General features: G+C 31.9%; 1 long non-coding RNA gene across 1 annotated transcript; it reads right to left on the bottom strand.

Annotated features, from left to right (window-relative positions):
* Positions 1-439: 439 nt before the first annotated feature.
* Positions 440-5,106, bottom strand: LOC139491267 (uncharacterized). Its single transcript, XR_011656504.1, has 3 exons — positions 4,993-5,106; positions 3,593-3,641; positions 440-564 (listed from the first exon to the last, which is right to left on the bottom strand). It is a non-coding gene; the product is annotated as an uncharacterized lncRNA (long non-coding RNA).
* Between the last annotated feature and the right edge of the window lie 510 nt (positions 5,107-5,616).

The following is a 5,616-nucleotide window of genomic DNA, read 5'->3' as shown; positions in this document are numbered from 1 at the left end:
TAGGTTGAATACCAAAATTTATGACAGACGCGATGATTTAAATTTTCCTAAAGTCAACTTTCCATTTCTGTGTAGCAACATCCCAGCGGCACCAACATATGGAGTATATGTGTCTCAGTTGATACGTTGCTCTAGAGCTAGTTTAAAGTACGTTGATTTTGTTGAACGAGGAATACTGCTTTCTCAAAAGATGCTAAGTCAGGGCTATGAATCAATCAAATTAAGGTCATCACTCAAGAAATGTTACGGTCGCCATCATGAGCTGATTGGCCATTATGACAAAAGTGTGTCAGAAATCATATCTGATATTCTTCCTCAGTCATAATAACCTTCCATCATTACCGAACTGAACAAAGAAATAACATGACGGGTGCCGTATACGGTACAGGAAATCCTTACCCTTCCGGAGCACCTGATTTCACTCCCGGTTTTTAGTGGAGTTGACTCCTTGGTTTGGATTGTTATTGTCTTTGTCTAACAGTTATTTGAGTAAACCTATTTAAAAAGTCGCCGACATATTTGCTTCGAATGTTGTGAGATTATTCTACAAGTTTGGAAATTCCACTGAAATTATTAATAAAAAATTGTGAATAATTGTTTATTAATGAAGTAAGTAAGCAATGTACAAAAAAACAGTGTGCAATACATTTATTCAGGTTCATTAAATTTTTATAAAAAAATAAGCAGTAAGCTCGAATGCAGCTATATGTGTTCGTATGCGTTTACGACTAATTGTCTGAAATATGAAGTTTCCAATGTTATGTTCTATGAAAGCATCTTTCTATGACATTGCTCATGTTGTGGTTTTTAAAAAAATCATCAGCTTTAATTTTTTAACACTCTTTTCATAATTGTATTCGCAAAGGCTGTTGTAAGTGCCTTTTCGTTTTTAGTTAATATTTTCAGAAAAAAATTAACAACAAAACACAGTGCTGTTAAATAAGATAACATAAATGAACAGTTGATTATCTTGATCTTGATGTTTTGCTTTTTTTCTAACAGTCATTCAAAATTCGTATAACCTGTCTAAAAAGTCTCCAAAATATTTGCTCCTAATGTTGTGAGATTATTTCACAAGTTCGGAAATTATCGTGAACTTAATAATAACTAATTGTCAATTAATATATATTAATGGAGTAAGTAATCAGTGTACACCAAATTTGTTTAAGTTCATGGTGATTTTTTTACAAAAACAATCACTATGCTCGAATGCCGACATATGTGTTCGAATTCGTTTACGACTAATTGTCAGAAATATTACTTTTCCAATGGTATGTTCATTTAAATCATCGTTTTATTAAAGTGCCTATTTATTTTCGGGCAAACTTTGTCACCAGTTTTGACGTTTTGAAGACTGTCTTTGCGATTTAAAAACCTCATACTACTTGCAATGTCTTCTAAATAAAGCTGTTTTACATACATACTTTGTGGAGTAATTATATTACTAAAATTAAACAACATGCAAGATTGTCGTTATTAGGTAGAATATATGTTAATTGGATAACTTGATTTTGATGTATTGTTTTTTTTTCTACCAGTTATTTAAAGATACTTGTTTGAAAAAGTTGCGGAAATGATTTATTCGGATTTTAAGAGATTATTCCACAGTTCGGAAATTCTCCTTAAACTAATAATAACAATATAGACAATAATTGTGTATATAAATATACAAAAGAAAACAGTGTACACACATTTTTTTAAAGTTCATTCATGTTTCACAAAAAAAATCAGATAACTCGAATGCAGATATATGTGTTCGAATGCATTAACGACTTATTGTCTGAATTGTTAAGTTACCATTGCTATGTGTATTGAAAGCATCTTTTGATATTAGTGGTTATTTGTGTTTTTGCATACTATGTCACTAGCTTTGAAGACTCACCTTACAATAGAAAAACGTCATTTTATTCGCAATTGCTTATGGATCAGCCTGTCTTACATGGCTACTTTGTGTGGGTCAATATGTTTAGAAAAATTAAACCACTTTACACGGTGCCGTGATATAAGATAACATAAATGTACAATTAAATATCTTGATCTTGATGTTTTTCTTTTTTTCTAACAGTCATTCCAATATACCTCTGTTAGAAAAGTCGCTGAAATGTTTGCTTCTATTGTTGTGAGATTTTTCCAAAACGTTGTGAAATAAATAGGAACAAATAGTCAATAATTGTATATTACTGAAATAGTAATCAGTGTACACTAAATTTGTTTAAGTTGTGAAGTCATTATTAGGTAAGATATACTACCCTCCTTTCGAAGTAGCCTAGTCATACATACAGATAGATAGGTTATCTGTCGGACTTGTCTTCTGTTAAAGAAGGGTAGTTTACCTAACCTAATAATGACTGCATGGTTCAGCTAGAAAGCAAGCTAACCAAAGATATTACCTTTACCTACACACTCAATGCAATCAGCTGTAATAAAAGAACAAAGTTTCAATTTGCTCCGCGTTGCACGTAGTTTGTCCAACAAAGGGCAATAACCAACTTCTACAAACTTTTACAAATATACTAGAGAAATGACGGATTGACATCACATTTGAAATAAAATCAATAGTTCCAAAATTGCATTATTTTTTTTAAAATGAAGTTGATAGGCACTGATTTCGGACGTGTCCGTACAAAATAATTTTTATAAAAATCTGGCAAGAATTGCACAATTGAAAAATCTAATAAACCGAAAGGACAGACAGAGGAACGGACGTGCGATATTTTATGTACCCTGCAACGCGCAGTACGGTGGACAAATATATAAGCTTTATTTTAGTGAAGCCAAGGTGGTCGAGTGGTCTAGCGCGCCGGAAACAGTGCAGGCGATTTGGTGTCACGATATCTCAGTAGCATGAGTTCGAATCCCGGCGAGGGAAAAACAAAAAATTTGCATACCAATGGCATTGCACGATTATAACACTTTTAACTAACAAAGGAGACCCTGGTTAGTGGTGTAAATCTGGTTTGGTCTATATCAGGAGACCCTGGTTAGTGGTGTAAATCTGGTTTGGTCTATATCAATACTAAATGTAAGTTATCATTTCTCGTTATCATTGAAAAATAATTTGAAAGTCTTAGTAGCATCAAGATCAGATCTATCACGATCCTTTTCACAATTCTTTTTAAAAAAGCGATACTTGATCTGTCGCGATCTGAAATTTTTCTGATTATGCTTTCACAAATTAACTTTGATAACCATTTTATTTTTTCAAATGAAATGACCATTTTGAAGGAAAGTATTTTAGTTATTCGAGTTACGAAAAAAATCATGTTTGTTTACATTTTTGATGTCATTGAAATATCCAGGAGCAATCTGGCTTCTGTAGTTTTGTAGTTTGTAAACACGATGTACTTTAAACCGGATTTTCTCACATTCTGATCATAATGTTGAACCATTTTGACAGACAGTTTTATTTCATTGTAAATTTGTCCGTGTAATTAATTAAATCGATAAAATTGAATTCACAATCAAATACCATGATAGCTTTCATGATCCAATCACGATTCAATCGCAATACTTGATCAACGTTAGGTATTCTTTTACGATCATTTATCTCGATAAACCGAATGACACATGTGATTAATATCTTGATACATACTTGTATTTTTTGTAAGACTTGATTTGCCTTGCATGTGCTATGTTATAGGCTGTGAATGAGAAAAAAGACAAAAAACATATATAAATATGTACGTACGTGACAATTAGTTTATTCAAAATAAAAATATGACATAACAATACAACAAATCCGAAGACATCTACAATAATCTAAAACAAAATATTTTGTCTTAAGGTAGATCATAAGTAAATATTTTTTGAGACAGAATTTTCCTATACTTAGCCAAAATGAAGATTTTACTATGCTCTTTTCAAAAATATAATAAAAAGTATGGGTCACCGTGCTATTTTTCAAGCTATGAGTCGTTGAAAATTGCCTAAATTTGGTTAGATTGTTCATGGAAAAACACATTTGTGTGCATAAAGAAAAATCTATGAGATAGAATTTTGAAATAAATTGTGAAAAGATAGTTTTTGTAATATATTTTAAGAAAATAAAAAGAAAAAAAGAACTTGTATTCTTGCTACAAGTAAAAAGAAAAAAATTCCTATCAGTTCAGTATAATTTTTTTACTAAAAGAGTTATCTTCCATTAAATGGCCCATTTGAAAAAAATGATTCTAAAAGCAAAAAAAATTATATTTGTTTAAATATTTTGAATTATACAATAAATTACCAAGTTTTCTTTATATTATTAAACAGTCTAACCTTTAAATTGCAAAATCTGTTTCCAAATTTGCAGATTTAGACAAATAACTAGACCGATTTTTTACTGTGATTGTACAATCCAAGATGGCGGTATACCATGTATCCCTTAAGGTTTCACTTACAGCAGTTTGACAAACAACGCCTGTTTTGGGGAGATATATCATGTTTATAGATAGTTCATTTTGCTTAAGGATTTTCTCATTCAAGGCATAGATTACCTTAGCCGTATTTGGCACAACGTTTTGGAATTTTGGATCCTCAATGCTCTTCAACTTTGTACTTGTTTGGCTTTATAAATAATTTGATATGAGCGTCACTGATGAGTCTTATGTAGACGAAACACGCGTCTGACGTACAAAGTTATAATCCTGGTACCTTTGATAAATATTTACACCACTGGGTCGATGCCACTGCTGGTGGACGTTTCGTCCCCAGGGGTATCACCAGCCAATGCCAGTAGTCAACATTTCGGTGTTGACCTGAATATCAATAACGTTGTCATTTTTATAAATTTCCTGTTTACAAAACTTTGAATATTTCGAAAAACTAAGGTTTTTCTTATCCCAGGCAAAGATAACCTTAGCCGTATTAGACACAACGTTTTGGAATTTTGGATCCTCAATGCTCTTCAACTTTGTACTTGTTTGGCTTTATAAATATTTTGATATGAGCGTCACTGATGAGTCTTATGTACACGAAACGCGCGTCTGGCGTACTAAATTATAATCCTGGTACCTTTGATAACTATTTACGTACTGGTTCCAAGGTATGATCTTTATGTTTCATCTCATTACTTGGGAATGTTCATGGTGTAGATACACATGAATAGCAGCGATATTGAATTCTGTTGAAGACCTAAAGTGAAGGAAGAGGTATTACAGAATTAAGTACAAGTTTAAGGTGTAGAAGGTCGAGGTATTTAAATAATCAAAATATTCCACACAGTCCCATGTTTTTACCTTTTGATTCAACAATAGTGCTTCCATTACAGGATATATATTTGTTTTTACGCAACTTCATAGTTAAGTTGCAGAGTTTTAGCCGTTAAGGTAATTCTAGTTAAACATTGCAATGTTTAATTGTGACAAAACTGCAACCTATACACATACAATAATTTTGTAAGGCTTAGTATTTTGGAATTTGTTTTCCCATTTTTAGAAAAACTTTCATGAACGACTTAAGGTGGTATGGAAGCCTAAATTGAAAATTAAGGAAGGTGTTCATACTTTGCAAATTCGAAGTATCTATTGACATATGTTTCAACAAAATATGTTTCTCGCCTTTTTTGAATAATTGATTGAATAAGTAAACCAGAGGAACAGTCAAGCTCATAGATCGAAAATAAACTGCCAACGCCAT

The sequence above is a fragment of the Mytilus edulis genome, chromosome 1 (assembly GCF_963676685.1).
Source record: "Mytilus edulis chromosome 1, xbMytEdul2.2, whole genome shotgun sequence".
Taxonomy (NCBI): Eukaryota; Metazoa; Mollusca; class Bivalvia; order Mytilida; family Mytilidae; genus Mytilus; species Mytilus edulis.
This window is presented reverse-complemented; position numbering and strand designations above follow the sequence as displayed.